Below are 19,313 nucleotides of genomic sequence, written 5' to 3' on the forward strand. Positions count from 1 at the left end.
CCTCCCGATATCTACCCTGAGTCTTTTATATTGAGTTTGAAAAGTTGATTTTGAACTTTGAGTAAAAAGTTGAGAATAGTTTGTGGTTTTGAAAGGTTAAGTTGCTTAAAAGTGGTTTTTGAAGTCTTTTAGTGTTTCGAGTGTCAAAATGAAATTTTATCGATTCTATCGGTCTTAGAATGTGGAATCTTGTCTAAGAGAGTCGTCAGTTTCAAATTCCAAGTCTTTTTGAGGATTTGAGGTCCTAAGTTAGAAAATTGTGGAAATTTAGCCTTTGGATTGACTTTGGTCAGCATTCGGGGTTCGGATGCTCGGATAGGAGTTTTAAGAGCTCCGTTGGATTTGGGGGATAATTTTATGCCTAGGTGAGGTCTTGGTTAATTTATTAGAGGTCCCGAGCTTGTTTTAACCTTTTTAGACATTATGTTACTTTCTTGTGGCTTTCACGAGTTTTGGGTCAAGGAGACCTCAGATTCGTGTTTCGACAGTTCCATTGAGTCTGAAATATCGAGTATGGTTCAAGTGCACGGGGTTTCAAATGAATCTCAATGGTCCCTTCAATGATTTATGTTTGGTTGTGTTTATTTTGCTAAGCCTGCAGACCTCGCTTTTCAGAAGACTTGTTGCTTAAGCTAATTTTGCAGAAGCGAATGAGGCTTCACTATTGCGAGAGGCACCACTTTTTTGGGGTTTGCTTTAGCGATAACCGCTTAAGCGCACTTGGGTTCGCTTTTGCGACATCAAAGAGGGTTTTAGAGCTGCCCATTTCAAGGTTTTATCCCAATTTTCCATTTTTGAGCTTGGTGTAATCTTTGGAGGTAATTTTGAAGAGATTTCTTTCGCTAAATATTTTGGGTAAGCTTTTGTGGCCCTAAAGCTTTATTCCCTTTGATTATTTATGGATTTTAACATCAAAACTTAGAATATTGATTGGCAAATGACAAGGTTTTTCAAAAACTTAAGTTCTAAACTGAAATGAAGATTGTGAATTAATTTTAATTCCTTTTACGAAATGATTTTCACCAATGAGAGCCAAATATCTTGGGTAATATCTTCAAGTAAAGGTTTTCGTATTCAAACCTCATCTTCAGAATTGGATTTTTGAGTTGATTGACCAATTTTTCAAAGTATAGAATGTGGGCATTATTGTTTCCCAAATCTTATTGTGGTTACTTGATTGAAATAGATTGTGTGGCTTTGGACGTTGTTCGGAAGGAGAAGACTCAAGTTTTGTATTGACTATTTGATTGAATTAAGGCAAATGATCTCTTAAACCTTGTAAATCTAGTAGAAATAGATTGTGTGTGTTGGAGAGTAATGAGAATGAGATGATGGATTCATTGTTCCACCTGATTAATCCTAAGGAACTAAAAAAGGATTAATTAAAAGGCAACGTTTGATCATTATGCTTTGTGAATTTCCTTGTTGTGACCCTTATTTGTTTGATTGGTGAAATGCTTTGATCGCATGAATGTGGACTTGAATTGCTTGAGTTGTTGTCTCTTTCTTATGAGGTGAAATTGCTTATTTTAATTGATTGTTGTACATTGTGATGAGACATATGATATAAAGTCAAAGATAAATGGTTCCGGCTAGTGAAGTGATATAAAACCGAAGGAAAATGGTTCTGACTTGTTATATTATGTTGAAGGGAAATGATTCCAGCAAGTGATATGAAATAGAGCCGAAGGGAAATGGTTCCGGCTAGTGATGTGATATAAAGCTGGTGAAAAATGGTTCCGACTAGTGAAATTGTGCCAAAAGGGAAATGGTTTCGGCATGAGGTGACTATTGTGATTGATCTACTTGTTACTTGTGATTGATCTACTTGGTACTTCTGATCGATCTATTTGTTACTTGTGATTGACATACTTGATTCGTGTTGATTGTTGAATTGTGACAACTAAATTATGTGGCCAAGCCTTGTGAACTGTGTATTGTGAAACTGTTAGGTTGGACTGATTTCTATGTAGGTTGTAGTTTGAGGAGGTTCGATTGGGATGAAAGGAGTATTCAATTTCTAGCTAGTTTGTCTTGTTTATTAGGTTGCTTGATAAGTACCGTGTTGGTTAATACTCACTCCTTGCTTCTACACTTGTTTAGGTTTTGAGCATGGTACCGAGTGATTTCTCTTCTTCTTCTATTTTCGAGGCTTGTTCAAGGACTTTGAGAGGAAGTTGTTTGTCATCCCGGCGGGCCCTGTTGTTTCTTATTTTATGCTTTGTTCTATTTGACAAATAAAGACATTGAGACTTGTAGTTATATCTAAACTCTGCACTTTATGTATTGGTGGCTTGTACATGTGATAACCAAGTTTTGGGGCTATAATAGAAAGAATAAGTTTTTCACTTTTATCTTGTCTTGCTTTATATTTTCGCATTTCTTTCGTTTCGTTGGATTGAGGTAGACTTGCATTGGTGGGAATAGACAAATGTTATCACGTCCATTTTTGGATCGTGATAAAAGTAGATGCATTATATATATATATATAAGATGTAATGAAGTAAAGATCTCATAGATTTTTTTAAAAGAAAATTTTGGTATTTTATTAATAATCTCAAAATAAAAAAATAAACACTACCTCAGGCATAGCCCAACCAATACCGAGCCCAAATAAAAAAAACACATAAAAGAATAACATTCTATTCTACCCACCTAAAGTCCAATCCAACTCTTACCCCGGTGAGGCTATATATATATATATATATATATATTTCTAAAGTAGGGTTTCATAAAGCAGATCCCCTCATTACCTTCTTTGTATTCTTGCCCCTCTCTCCACCTCTTTTCTCCTAAGATATGTTACCGCCTTGGAATAATTCAAGCCTCGACTTTCTATTGATTTGGAATAATTCGTGCTGGTGTGTATGCTAACAAGAGTAAGTACCTTCGTCCCTGTATTGTGACCTTTTGTTTTGCTACGAACCACTTTTCCGTCTTTAGTTCTGCTCGTAGGTTACATGGGTTGTGCTCTTTATATTTTAATATGTTCACAGATCTTGTCTTTTGGAGAGATTTTCCTTCCCTCGGTAAGTCTTCACACTTCTTCTCATTTCCTTAAGTTTCTATGTAGCCTCTGTTTTCCAGTAGGTAGTCCTGGATTGGAGTGCATGGGTAGTTTTGGTCCGCCTCCTTAAAAGAGTGTTAAACTTCTTCCAGGTTTAAACTCCCCACACTGCCCCAGATCCTCCCATTTTGTCGAGTCATTTTTGTTGGCTGAAATAACTTAGGCTAGATAGATTTCAAATATCAAATGACTATACAAAGAAAATTCCCGAACTCAAAAAGGAATACTAGACGACATGCGCAAATACCGCTTTTTAGATAGTTATTTAACTTATATTTGGTGTTAATTAATTTTTGCAAGTTTTCTACTTCGATCACAACTTTAAATGCACACAATTGAAGTTGAAAATTTGTGTTTGACTATGAAGATTTTTGTCTGAAGTATGGCCCTGTGAAGGTGGTCAAACATTAGACATTTTTGTCTGAAGATTGGCATGGCTTGTCAAGGTCAACTTCAAACATTTTTTTATTGAGGTACTTGTAGACTTTACATGGACAAACATTAAACATGTGTGGCTGCCATGCGCTAGTAGTAAATGGTTCAGTAGGGTCGGCTCGGGCCTTAGTTTTGGCATTAGGAGCCAGTTGCGCCCCTTGAGTTTGGGGTGTGACATTATTTAATCGATAAATTAATATTTATTAATTTAAAGAATGGTTTGAGATATAATAAAGGTTAATTTTGATTATATCAAAATCATTGTTCTTACTAATTTATGTATCATATTTATTGATTTCACATAAAAAAAATATTATAATAAAGTACAACGAATACATCAAAATCATTGTATCTTACTAATTTCAACCTTGTGATGCTAGGATAATAAGAGCTTACAAGATGTATTATCGTAGGATATTTAAAGACTATGAAATGGGACAAATTGATCCAGCAAAGATTAATGTTTTGGATGCTATCAATTTTGCAATCCCTGCTTGGACAACAAATGTTCAGCAGAGACAATACCTAATTATTTTCGACACTGTAAAATTCATTCGAGGGATGCAATCTTAAAGAATTTGAATGAACTCACTTGTGAAAACGCCATTAATGAAATTGAGGTCATGATTAATGATCTCGGTTATCACAATAATAACCTGTTGGATTATACGGGTGAAAGTGATACATGTTCAGAGCTCCTGAGCTTAGGAGAAATTATGGATAGCATCGGAAAAATCAATGTTGAGGATGAAGTTGAAGATGATATGTAATAACCCCGTATGGCATTTTTGAGAATTTTAAATTATTTGTTTAACTTGAGTTAATTAACTGATGGATAATTGTAGATAAATGACTTAATCGATAGTTAATGGGCTAAATTGATAAATTATTTAAGACCCTATACCATTTAGCCTATATTTAATAAAATAAGTGAGTTAAATTTATCACTTTTAGTACATAATTAATTGAGAAAGGAAGTAAAAAGGGGAAGAAGAAGCGGACAAGGGTTTCGGCATCGCAAGTTGCGAACTGCATCCAGGTGAGATTTCAAATTGGAACTTTTTAAATACGTAATGAATTGTAAATTCATGAATCAATTAATATGTTTTCAAGGGGAGGATACAGAGTAGAATGCTGATTTTAGAAGCTATTGCTGCTTTCAATTAATGTTGCTACACGTGGGTTCTTTGAATTTGGGGGACAAGTTTTAGTGGGTAATTGTTTTAGGTAATTATTGGAATGATTATAAGGTGACTAAGGTGAGGAAGAGAGAGTGAGATTGGTATATGCAAGTGGATTTCTAAATCCTTGTTAAGTGTATGGAATTCATGTATTTCTTTGTAATATGTGTTTAGGGTAATGAGGCTTGGTGATGGGTTGACTTGTTCACATTGATTAATTCTAATGATGAAAAAGGGATAATAAAAGGCAATGTGATCAATTGTTTGTGTGATGTGTTGGGAATTGTTTGAAAGGCTTGTTGAATCATTGTTGATGTTGTATCTTGATTGTCTTGTTGTGAATTGTGCAATGTTATGAAAATGGTCATCTCCTCATTATTTGTGTGAACATGTCATTTGTATTGTTCTGAGACATGGTTGTGAAAAGTGTTATGTGCATTGAGAAAGAATAATAAAATAAAGAGGATGTACCATTTCAAGGGACGTATCGCGCACCGCGATGGATACTATATTTCGAGGGACGTGTCGTGCGCCGCAACGGATACTATATTTCGAGGGACGTATCGCGCGTCGCGATGGTTACTATTATCGAGGGTCGTATCGCGCGCCGCGATGGATGCATGGACAGATATGTCCCCCATGGGTCCCGGACTGAGAGACAGCGGGTGTGTATCATTAGGTCATACATGCATCACTATACTTGACATTGCATTTCATTGCATTGCACTTCTTTATTATTGGTGAACTTGATCTTGTATGTTGCTGATCTTGTGAGTGCCTTTCTACGGAACTTGTGACTGATCAATATTAAGCTTGTTGTTGAAGATATACAATTGTTAGAGTGTTGTTGTTGAGGATATGAAATTGTTAGAGTGTTGTGTTGAGCTATGTGTTTTGTAAATTGTGAACTGTTAGGTTGAGCTGGTTTTATACAGATTGTAATTGTGAAGGTTTGGTTGGGGTGTAAGGAGTACTTGTATTCTATCCCCTTAGCTCGTGTTTAGAGGTTTACTTGCTGAGTACCGTGTGGTTTGGTACTCACCCCTTGCTTCTACAAATTTTTGTAGGTTACGAGCCTGGATTTTTGTGGTACTTGTTGTTCTCTTCTTTTTCGAGGCTTCTGGGAGATTTGTGAGATAGTTGTTTGTCTTCTCAGCGATCCTTCTTACTCCTGTTTATGATCTTGTTCTACTCTAGAAACAATGTCATATGAGACTTGTATTTTTCTTTTGATTCAATTGTAATACTTTAGAGGCTTGTACACGTGACAACCAGATTTTGGGGGTATATTTGAGTTTATTATAAAAGTTCCGCATTTTATTGTAATGGTTGAGTTTTAGGCTGACTTGTCTTGGTGGGTTAAGACGAGTGCCATCACGTTCATTTTTAGGTCGTGACAAAATGGTATCAGAGCCGAGGTTCATAGGTCTTACGTGTATACAAGTCGAGTCTAAGTAGAGTCTCGAGGATCGGTACGGAGACGTCTGTACTTATCTACGAGATGCTATGATGACTTTAATGAAAAATCCTCATTTCTTTGAATCTCTATCTACGTCTTTGGTCCAATTTGATTTTTTATCGCTTCATTCCATTTTCTCTCATTTATGTGATGACTTGTGCGCAGTTCCTCATGTGAGTATTTGGTGTGTTGTATTGTCTTGAATGTTAGAATTGTTACAAATATGAAAGTGATTGGTTTATAGGAAGGATGTGTTGTCAGATTTGGAATGTTCAACGATTCAAATAGATTGAGTTAAGTGATGACTTGACGAAACATTTTGAGGATATTTGGAGGATTAGGTTGAACATTGGTTTAAGGGATTTCATGATTGTCTTATACTTTGTTTAGGCTAGTCATCTAGCAGTGGGATCAATATTTGTGTGGTATAGGCAATATCTGAAGTGGTTTGACAATTGAAAGTGAAATGTTAAAAATAAGGTTAGATACTGAATGTGATAACTTTAGAAGCTACATTTAGTAAACATTTCATAACATATATGGGCTACTTAGTGAATGATGAGAGTGATGTTACGCTAATTGAGGTCAAAATTTCTATTGTAGTTTCATATATTGAGTGTATATCAAAGAGGGTCAGGGTACGACTACTATAATGGTATCAATCTTTACTTGGTAGGAGTTATGGAGTGTGTTACTCCTACTATTGACCCGATATGCGAATGCATCACTTTGGATGAGAGACCAAATGAATTTAGTAGTGTATTGCATTTATTCAATGGATAGAAATGTGTGGGCTATTTGGGTACAATATTCTCAATAGGTATGATGTGTTCTAGTGGTGGATCTAACGGACTTTCACGATGTGGTACTAGTGGTAGATGGAAGCGGATACGTTGATTGTCAAGTGTGAATACTAACTACTTAAAGAGTTATCAGTTGTATCACATGCTCATATAATTAATAAGATTTGATGTTGCATTCATATTTGAAAAATCAACTAGCTTGTTACTACGGACGAATGGGTTAAGCATTATTTATAAGGAAGCTTTTAGTGGTGGATCTTTGGTACGGTATTGATGTGTTTAGGTTGTGAAGTGTATCTCAAGGATTCTAAATGAGGGCCTGTGCTTTCATCTTAAGGTCCAAGGGAATGGATATATACAAGAATGACAAGCTTATGAGTAAAGGAAGTCTCAAAGTGTATACTTGTGTGAAGGTAATTGGAAATTTTAGTAAAAAGTGCATATAAAAGTGGGTTAGTCCTTTGAATTTGATTGGTATAACTGGGTTTAAGGTGTCATATTGATGAAAAGGTTGACTTCGTGGTGATGACAAGAGCTAACTAAGGATGATGGTAATAAGAGTTCGTGATGGATTGTGATTGAGTTGCAACAATATAATAAGGACTGTTGGTTAAACGATTTTTTTGGTATTGTAAGGAATACTAATGAGTACCTAAGGTTGTGGTTTGCTACTATTTGGTGAGTAACATTGTTGCATAGAAAGTTATAGGAGGAGAGAACAATGATATTTACTCTAATTGTAATGGCCAATGATGTATCTTTAGATTGGTTGAGAATTGGGTTCAGAGACACGTGGTTTCATTTGTTTTGCTCCGGTCATGGTAATAGTGTCATGGGTTAATCAATTGGTTAGAACGATTGGATTAGATTTGAGAAAAAAAGTCTATAGGCGTTCCATTTGAGTGTGGTAACAAGTGCTTTGTGTTTTTGAGTTTGATAGCTGGCACAGTTGGAATCAGAATTCAAGTTTTTCATTGCAACCTTACGTTCGTGGTAATGTGGTTTGTCAAGGTATGAATTAGTAAGGTAAGAATTGATCGATCGCATTGGGTATTGAACATTTGGAAGAACATGTGCAGGGTTTGGGTCGTAGAGTTTGTTACTTTTGATTGTTAAATGGCCTAAGAAAGTACTTCTCATAAAATTTTGGTTTAAAGTATAAGGTAAAATATCATAGGTGGTTGGTCAAAAGATAAGATTGGTAAGCAAGTCAGCGAAAGGAAAAAGAGTCTAGTGTATTGAAGAGTTCAAGGTATTTGAAATTTGTGTGATAGAAAGAATTTAAGAGATGTGAAGGAATAAGGCCTCTTATATAGACTTTGGTTCGGAGTTGAAGGATGTAAGAATTTTCATATGTAAGTTCTAATATGACTATGGATGTGAATTGGTTGGGATAGACTTACTAGAATTTTATCATCGACTTTTATAAATATGGAGTTTTGGTTTGGGTTACAAGCAATGATGTGTGGAAGATTCTATGTGGTTATGTCGAGCTAGATTGTTCAAAATATGATAGGTAACTTATGGATATTAAACGGTGTGGACCTACAATTTTATATGATTAATGAGGATTCCAGGGGATTGGTAGGATGATACAAACAGTTATGATGTGCTACATAGGCATTTGATAGTGAGTAGAGGTTATGAGCTTATAGTATACCGAATTATTAAAGTGACCAAGAATTTCTCTAAGTTTTAACATGAGGTATATGATAGGTTGAATGGTAATTGAAACTTGGTATGTGAAAGATTGTGTGGAGTTGAATTTGGGTGTGATTTAATAGTTTTATCTCGATGGAAAGGTACTATCAAATTTGAAATTATTGTTATCAGCCTTGTGCGGGACTCGTATTTATCATAAAATGCTTATTTGGAAAGAGAGAGTGCCATAGTTTGAAAATTTTGGAGGTGATAATGTGTTTGTTAAAAGACTTTGATACTAGTAACGGTTTGAGAGTAAGGTAAATGATCAGTGTGGTTACGATGAATTGTTAGTATTAGGAGTGTTGACTTTAATGGAGTATTGTGAAGATCATATGGGATTCAATGAATCGAGTAATATTTACGATTGTAATGAAGACTAGACTAATTGATTGTGGGTGGCTAAAAATTAAGGAGATGGAGTTAGATGGATGAAAATGTTTGATATGGGCACTATGGAAGGAGTATCTTGTGTTATTCGACCTTACTTCCGTACATTCATATGTGATCACCTATTTCGTTTTGTACATGATTTGGAGTATGATTCGTTGCATACGCCCACATGTGTTTTTACTTCTATGGGTGAATCCTTAGTGGTGGATCGGATGCACCGATCCTCTTATTTCTTCTTGATAGGGTAGGATCCTTGGACAGACTTGGTCATTTCACTTATGATAGATTTGGTGTTGTTTGGGATAGTCAAAGTATACCGGTAGTTCTACACACATGACCTTTCTTATGAGAACTTATATAAGAGCTACTATGAAGAGTTCCAATTGTCTAAGAGTACTGTTAGAGGTTTTGTATACTTGGATGTATTGTTTGTTGGGTGGTTACTTGATCATCTCCTTCTTTGAGTTAGATAAGTTTGATTCTCTCCTGATGAGTACTCAATGTCTAAAGATCCAATTTTTATAACTCAAGTTTATGGAAGGATTATGTTGTGAGAAAGGAATCTTGATAAGATGTGTAATGGTTTGTGCATTATGAGTGTCTGATGGTTGATTCAAGATCACTTCTAGTTGTAGTCAGTATTGATTCAAAAGGTTATCTTGGTTATGCGAGAAAAGATTCGTCATGATGGTTGTGTTAAGGTCAAATGAGTTTGAGTTTAGATTGGGATCATGAGTTAGTTGTGGCTTAATAATCACTTTTGATTTATAGATCTTCCAAGGTTTGTTACGAAAGTTCAGTTCTTAGCGGTTGATTTTGATGGAATGGTCTTGAGGAAGAGCTCACTTAGAAAGATGAACACTAACTGGTAGGTCATAACTTAGGTTTTTGATAACGCCAGTCTCTCTTCTTTCTTTTACTTTATGTTCGAGGACGAACATGGTTTTTAGTGGTGGATAATGTAATAACCCGGTATGGCATTTTTGAGAATTTTAAACTATTTGTTTAACTTGAGTTAATTAACTGATGGATAATTGTAGATAAATGACTTAATCGATAGTTAATGGGCTAAAGTGATAAATTATTTAAGACCCTATACCATTTAGCCTATATTTAATAAAATAAGTGAGTTAAATTTATCACTTTTAGTACATAATTAATTGAGAAAGGAAGTAAAAACGGGAAGAAGGAGCGGACAAGGGTTTCGGTATCGCAAGTTGCGAACTGCATCCAGGTGAGATTTCAAATTGGAACTTTTTAAATACGTAATGAATTGTAAATTCATGAATCAATTAATATGTTTTCAAGGGGAGGATAAAGAGTAGCATACTGATTTTAGAAGCTATTGCTGCTTTCAATTAATGTTGCTACACGTGGGTTCTTTGAATTTGGGGGACAAGTTTTAGTGGGTAATTGTTTTAGGTAATTATTGGAATGATTATAAGGTAGTCATAAGGTGAGGAAGAGAGAGTGAGATTGGTATATGCAAGTGGATTTCTAAACCCTTGTTAAGTGTATGGAATTCATGTATTTCCATGTAATATGTGTTTAGGGTAATGAGGCTTGGTGATGGGTTGACTTGTTCACATTGATTAATTCTAATGATGAAAAAGGGATAATAAAAGGCAATGTGATCAATTGTTTGTGTGATGTGTTGGGAATTGTTTGAAAGGCTTGTTGAATCATTGTTGATGTTGTATCTTGATTATCTTGTTGTGAATTGTGCAATGTTATGAAAATGGCCATCTCCTCATTATTTGTGTGAACATGTCATTTGTATTGTTCTGAGACATGGTTGTGACAAGTGTTATGTGCATTGAGAAAGAATAAGAAAATAAAGGGGATGTACCATTTCAAGGGACGTATCGCGTACCGTGATGGATACTATATTTCGAGGGACGTGTCGCGCGCCGCGACGGATACTATATTTTGAGGAACGTATCGCGCACCGCGATGGTTACTATTATCGAGGGTCGTATCGCGCGCCGCGATGGATGCATGGACAGATATGTCCCCCATGGGTCCCGGACTGAGAGACAACGGGTGTGTATCATTAGGTCAGACATGCATTACTATACTTGACATTGCATTTCATTGCATTGCACTTCTTTATTATTGGTGAACTTGATCTTGTATGTTGCTGATCTTGTGAGTGCCTTTCTATGGAACTTGTGACTGATCAATATTGAGCTTGTTGTTGAAGATATACAATTGTTAGAGTGTTGTTGTTGAGGATATGAAATTGTTAGAGTGTTGTGTTGAGCTATGTGTTTTGTAAATTGTGAATTGTTAGGTTGGGCTAGTTTTATTCAGATTGTAATTGTGAAGGTTCGGTTGGGGTGTAAGGAGTACTTGTATTCTATCCCCTTAGCTCGTGTTTAGAGGTTTACTTGCTGAGTACCGTGTGGTTTGGTACTCACCCCTTGCTTCTACAAATTTTTGTAGGTTACGAGCCTGAATTTTTGTGGTACTTGTTGTTCCCTTCTTTTTCGAGGCTTCTGGGAGATTTGTGAGGTAGTTGTTTGTCTTCTCAGCGATCCTTCTTACTCCTGTTTATGATCTTGTTCTACTCTAGAAACAATGTCATATGAGACTTGTATTTTTCTTTTGATTCAATTGTAATACTTTAGAGGCTTGTACACGTGACAACCAGATTTTGGAGGTATATTTGAGTTTATTATAAAATTTCCGCATTTTATTGTAATGGTTGAGTTTTAGGCTGACTTGTCTTGGTGGGTTAAGACGAGTGCCATCACGTTCATTTTTAGGTCGTGACATGATACTATACCTTTGGAACCAGTTATGCGCAACGAAGCACTTATCGCATCTAGAACTCTTTACAATTTTATGGTGCAGTTCGAAAAGACAACACCGGAACTCTTGGATGCAATAAGAAAAGTTAGAGATGAGCTTCAATAAACCTCGAATTTTTTCAGATTTTGGATTTTTTAGGTAAAGTTTGCATACAAACATATAATTAACTTGTGCTCCAAATATTTCTTTAGTCCAATCAAAATACAATTATCTAAGGTGTTTCTTAAGAAAATAACACAAAATATGAGATTAGTACTGATGACACTAAAATATTCAATAAAAAATAATTATGAAATCATCATATAAAATAAATATTGCAAAGTCATAATGAAAATGATCATAATTTAAAAGTACTAAATCATGCTAAAAAAGGTTTAATAAGTATTAGTTACATTACTAAATATTTAAGGAAAATTAAAATTAGATTATGTATTTTAATTGTCTAAACCAATGTAAAACTAAAAAATAAATATTGAATATTATTGTCATTCTTAGTGTTGAATTGATTTTCTTTTTGCATTAGTATTAATTTGATTTTAATTTAATTTTTATTATAATTATCAGCATATATGAACTATAATCTTTATTGGACCATTCCGAATTCTAAGTTTTAAACTTGAAATAATTTATTAAAAGATAAAAAACTATGAAATAGTATAAGAAATATTTTAAAATTATATCAAAGTAAATATTTTTATGTATAAAATAAAATTTTAAAATTACATATATAATGTCGGGTTGGTTTGATCTCGGATTTGTTTTTTTTAGTTAAAACCAAACCAACCCAAATATAGTTGGTTTTTTTTTCAATACCAAACCACTAGTCGAATTTTTTTTCCGATTCGACTCAATTTACGATTTGGTTCGATTTTGTACGCCCTTACTTTAGACCTTCTTGATTAATAATGTGAATTTGGCTGCTAAAAATTCATAGTTGGATCGGGTACCACACCAATGCATATGCTATACAAAGGGTCGAGCACCATACTTCTACTGTACATGGATGAAAATGGTCCCCATCATGATAGCACATATATAATTTAACATCCAAATATAAATTTTGAACATATGTGCTATATATCATAAATTAAAGAACCAACCTCAACCATCAATTTGTCAAAAGAATAACAAATCTAAAAAACTCATTTTTGCAATAATGGTGATTTGTCATTGTTTTCAATCTATTTGATTTAAACTCACTTTTTGTTATTCAATTTGTCAAAATAATAACAAATATTAAAAACTCATTTTTGCAATAATGGTGATTTGTCATTGTTTTCAAAATCTATTTGATTTAAACTCACTTTTTTATTTGAAATATTTTCAAAGCATTATATATTAATTGATATAAATTCGAAAAATATTATTGTACTACAATTAAGAAAATAAAGAAGCAAACCAAGAAGCGGAAAAAAGAGAAAATTTTATCTAAAGGATGAATCCATCGGTGGGCTCCTAAAGTTGACTAAAGTCACTTGGACGCTTCAATTGGACTTTGTTCTTTTTAGACACCTTATATATGGTTGCGCTGTGTCATTTTGACAAACACCCAGTGTTAAAGTCACGAATTAAATGAGGATATATATATATATATAAAGTAATTCTCAAATACCAATAAAACTTGTTATGCTTACAAAGATATGATTGCGAATCCCTTAAAATTATAGAATTTCTGATACATCAGGAAACTTGCGGATTTATAGCTTACAGATTGCAAATGATATATTACTTAATGAGAGAGATGTATTCGAGGGGATGTATCTGAGAGGGGATAGAGATGTATCCAAAAAGAGGATAACGATGTATCATAGAAGGGATTTTTGAAAAAAATTTAAATCGTAACTTTTTTTTGAGATTATAATATCTTAAATTGTCTATTTATGTAATTTTTTCAAATTCTTTTAGGAAGCTAAAGCACAAAAAGGGTCAGCCTTCGCCATTTTGAAATTAATGATGCGTACTTCCTCCTTTCACTTTTTAAAAAAAAAAATTTTTTATAGAAAATATTTAATTTTTAGTATATTAAGAGGAAAATTTATTGTCTTTGTATTAAATTATTTATCCATTTTACTCGTCTCTTAAAAAATTATAACTAGAAAAAATATTTTTACTAATTTATCTCTTAACTTTTTTTGATACACTTTATTTATTTACTTATTCATCGATATCAAGATTAACAATAAAGATTATTATTTTTTGAACTTTATAATATTTATACTTTTAAAAAGAATTTACTTTAAAGATAAATTGGAATATTTTTTTAATTAAGGGAAAATGCATAAGTACCCCTCAGCCTATGCCCGAAATCCCAGAGACACACCTAACCTTTACTAAGGTCCTTACTAAGGTCCTATTACCCCCCGAACTTATTTTATATGTAATATTCTACCCCTTTATGGCCTACGTGGCACTATCTTGTGGGCCCAGCGCATGTTGACAATTTTTCAAGGATAGTGCCACGTAGGCCGAAAAGGGGTAGAATATTATAAATAAATTAAGTTCAGGGGGGGTAATAGGACCTTAGTAAAGGTTAAGTGTGTCTCTGGGATTTCGGGCATAGGCTGGGGGGATACTTATGCATTTTCCCTTTAATTAATTCTATCTTGATTTTGTAAATTGATAAGTAATTTGAAATAAATATTTTTACTAATGTGGGATGAAGGGAGTACGTATATTTTTTTTTTCAAGTTTTACTCTTGACATTTATTATTTATTGAGCAACTTTCACATATAGCAAACAAAAAAATCATATTTGTATACTATAGCAAAGTTTGCATAATTGCGCTTTATAGCAAACATATATATGTATAATTCGCTATACATATACAAATGAAAGTTATGCCTATTTCGCTATACATATATACAAAAGAAGCAATTGTATAATTCGCTGGCTCCTCTTCATATTTGTATAATTTCGCTGGCTGGCCATTTGTATAAATTGTTGTTAGCCTCTCGTTTGTATAAATCATTGACAACCTCTCAATTCAATTTTATGTGTTTGTATATCTGTATAAAATTTGAATTTGTATACAATTGAATCGAAATAAAACGTTTGTATATCAAATATCACTCTCTCTCGCTTTATACAAACATAAATTATACATTGTATTTTGTATAATCTGTGTTTGTATAAAGCGAGAAAGAGAGAAAGACAAAAGAGAACTGGGCAGGAGAATATTTATATTGTATAATTATAAGTGTATAGGACGAAGTTATATGATTTTGCAAGTGTATATATACAATTTTCTCTCGCTTTATACAAACATAAACACAATTTATACATTTATGTTGTATAAAGCGAGAGAGGTGAGCGACAGAGGGACCGAGTGAGAGAGGGAGAGTGGCGAGCGAGAATTTAGGGAGAGAGGCGGCTGGCAAACAGTTTGCCACGGGACACAATTAAATCAAACTGTGGTTATACCATTTAATTTGAATTAATCATTTGCCATTATATACAATTTTCCCTTATTTATTCTTCAAATCATTTCTAAGTATCTTAGAATATATATATGTTAATATGAATATTATGATAAATATATATTTTATTTGTTATTTTTTAGTAGTTTGAGCTTGGGACTTCCATGTTGGGAGTCTCAAGTTCGAAACCCGTTGGCAACGAAAGTAAGGGATTTGTTTTCTGGGTCGAGCTCGTCGCACCAGTCTTCCTTAGTGCGGGTTATCTCTCCTGTGTGGTTTGCGAGCTATTGCATAGGAGCAGAGATTTTATCCTGTGCGCACCAAAAGAATAGCGGATGCAAGTTCCCCTTGTCATAAAAAAATAAAATTATAAAATACATCGTAAATAAAAGTGAACAGAAAGTAATATATAATACCCGAACTTAGAAACAATCGGTAGTTGTTCGAATTCAAGCATGTGTCCTCCTACATGTTAACCAAGATTATTCTGAAAAGATTGAAATAATTTCTATGGCCAAAGAGATTTTAAATAATCGTGGAAGTTTCAATCATGGTCTCTTAGTCGTAGAGTTGCTTTTGCAAGGACCAATAATTTTTTTGAATAACTTACAAAAATCCACTAGTTTAGAAGCTAATTATTTAGATACAAATTAGTATTCAATATTATGAATCTTACTAGATTTTAGTGTGTTCAGATACGTCCAGACACATGTATCTCGAGATACATGAAGTCAAACTTAGGTGTAACTGTTCTAGATACACTATGTCAAAGTGGATAAACATGTGGGATACATAGACAAATTTCGCTCGCCTCCCTCCCATTTCGCTCACCACTCTCATATCTTGTTTGCGTGTCTGGTATTTCAGATACATGTGAAACACACTAGATATATGCATATAGTCTGTATCTAGTGTGATTTGCATGTATCTGGGATACATAGACAAACCTCATTTGCCTCTCTCCTATTTCAGTGTATCAGGTAGGAAAAAATATGCATCTAGGTGTATCTAACTTGAAATATGATATTAAATTATTAAATAGTGAGATAAATATAATTATTTCAAATTATAGGGAGAACTAGTAAATATGATAGGAATATTTGTGTAATTAAGTACTTTCTCCTAAATTTTCTTCAAAATGAACTCAAAAAGGCCATCGTCCAACAAAATATTTCCATTTTGTGGCCCACGTCTAGTTATTGTATAATTTGGCTTCTAATTGTATTGTCACGACCCGAGCCTACACCCTGGACGTGGCCGGCACTCGAAGACCATTGCTGGTCCCCAAGCGAACCCTCATCCTGGCTGACTACAAGCGGAAAACTGATTCAAGCATACAAAACTTAAAAACTGAAATAAAAGTTCGTAAGACTTAAATACAAACTTTAAGTCCAAAGAAAACTTTGTCTAATAAAATATATACAACTCGCCATAAAAAGGCAACTTTAGTCTTTAAAACATTTAACAAAATAAATGAAGACTTCTAAAACTCTACTGTCTATCTATGAAGCCTCTAAATGACAATGATGGAAGTCTGGACAATACCCACGACCTCCTAACAACTGAAAGTAAATGGAATCCTCCGGAAGCAATGAGGCTCACCATAGCTAACTCGAACTCTCGGATGTATCAACGAAGCTCCTGTTGATGATCCTGAATACCTGTGTCTGCATCATGAAAAGATGCAGGCCAAATGGCTCAGTACGTGGAATGTACGAGCATGTAAGGGGAATTCTAAAACATAAACATAAGCTTGAAACTTGATAAAAAGGAAACATACTTGCCTCTTTTCAATCTTACTCAACTCAAGGAATACTCCAAACTACTCAAACTTACTCAACTCAGAAGTACTCAAGGATAAGATACTCAACTCAGAGATTAGATACTCAACTCAAGGATATGATATTCGACTCAAAGATATGATATTCGACTCTGGATACTCAACTCTGGATACTCAACTTTGAATACTCAACTCAATATGACTGAACTCATTTCAATATAAAGCAATTTAAAACAAGTGCAATATAAAGAAACAAACTGTTTAAAAACATGCTGTGAAATCTGTGTGTATGCAAGGATACAACATAACTCTGAAATGTATATAAAAATACAATAAACTGATGTATATAAAAATACAATAACTTCTGTGGGAGTTTCTCTAACCGACAACCATCACATAAGAGCTATAGTGATGATACAGCGATCTACCTCACGCTGCCAGCGCATCCTATACCCGGCCAAAGGTATAGGACCTGAACTGCCTAATGGATCCACTAGTCTATTTCGAAAAAGGTTCATCTAAAAAGTATGACCCTTTTCTACCCATGGTGGCTACATGGTTTATGGAGGCTGTGAGTTGTCTAAACTCTCCCCCATATCGGTGCTCAATACTACTCCCAAAAATATACTAGCTCTTATGTTTTAAAAACATACTTCTTTCTGCTGATTTGAGATAATTGCTCAAAAACTTAGCTCAAAGGCTATCTTGGAAATCTCAGTTTCCCTGCTTGCTTCATTTAGAAAGCTATTACTCTTTTCTGAAAACTAGCCCGAAGGCCCTTTGGAAATCTCAGTTTCCGTTCTTATTTAAATGTGAAAACATTTATAAACTCTTTGGGAATACTTAGTCCCCATATACTTTTGAAGAAAAAGACTTCAAACTTTACTCTTTACTCTTTACTGAACTCAAAACTTAAGTCTTAAAACAAAGTTAAAACGTTTGTAAAAGACTTCTTAAAATATGGTTCATACCGAATTATGGACATGAACTACTCAATGCAAGGTTTTCAATAACCATAGATAGAACTCAAATACTTGGAACTCAAGAACTTCAATGATATTACTAATTTCAAGAATGCTCAACTCAGAGGGTTCGTGCGGAATTATAAGCATGAACGACTCAACTCAAAGACTCAAAGATACTTCTCTTCTCAAGACTGCTCGACTTATAGGATTCATGCGGAATTATGGGCATGAACAATTCAACTCAAAGACTTTATGGGTAACATGTAATAGTCCCATGCTTAGAAATATAATCTCAAAGGGGATTAGGAACTCAATACTCAAGACTTAGAACTTGAAGATACTACTCCTCTCAAAGATACTCAACTTCTGGAGTTCATGCGGAATTTATGGGCATGAACGACTTGACTCGTAGGTCTACATAACATTATGAAACTCATGTATGTGACTCTTCTCATTCTCTGACTTACTTCCTCAAAACTTAGTTCAAATCGATAGTTGATCTCAAAGGATTCACAATTGAACTCAAAGGCTTCCTTGAACTCTACTCTTAACTCTCTCTTGAATTTGAATTATGAATTCAAGAGTTATGATTCATGATATGAAGGATCTCAATAACAATATAGCTATTCGATAATTAGGAATATAACTTTTAAAAGAAACGTGAATTCAAGAACTCAAAATCAACTTATCTCAAGAATACTCAAATCTAGGGAAAGTTTCCTAGATTACTCTTTTACTGATCTGAAAGTAGATGTAGGGTGTGAGGACGAACTAGTCCAACACTATGATAGCCTTACATACCTAGAAGAACAAGATTATTGAAGAATCTTGAAGAATCTTTAAGAATCTTGAAGAAGAACTTGATTAGAAGCCTTGAAACCCTAGCTTGAAGGTAAACAATCAAGAAGACCTTTCTTGAGATTCTCGAGTTAGTTTCTTAAAATCTCTATAGCCAAAAATTATGATTTTCATGAGTGAAGATGAAAATCTGATTGTTTTGAGCTTTTTATTAGTCAAGAAATTCGTTGATGGTTTTCTTGGAGGTAAAAAGACAAAAACCGATTATTTTCAATATTTTCCCGTCGGCTAATTCGTAACAGCACTGTATAGGTTACTAAAATAGTCATAACTTTTTACTCAGATATTGGATTGACGTGAAATTGGTGGGGTTGGAAAGTAGATTCAATTACCTTTAATTGGATAGGTTATGGCTCACGTAACTCTTAATATTCTAAGAGATATGGTCGTTTAAAGTTGACCTAAGCAGAATCTTACTTCAAAACTTAATAAACTTCAAG

The 19,313-nt window shown here is 34.1% G+C and overlaps 1 pseudogene; it reads left to right on the top strand.

The window, feature by feature from the left end:
- The first annotated feature begins 3,871 nt into the window (after positions 1-3,871).
- LOC125866399 (uncharacterized) lies at positions 3,872-11,958 on the top strand (annotated as a pseudogene).
- Positions 11,959-19,313: the final 7,355 nt, after the last annotated feature.

Source organism: Solanum stenotomum, chromosome 5 (assembly GCF_019186545.1).
Source record: "Solanum stenotomum isolate F172 chromosome 5, ASM1918654v1, whole genome shotgun sequence".
NCBI classification, from domain to species: Eukaryota; Viridiplantae; Streptophyta; class Magnoliopsida; order Solanales; family Solanaceae; genus Solanum; species Solanum stenotomum.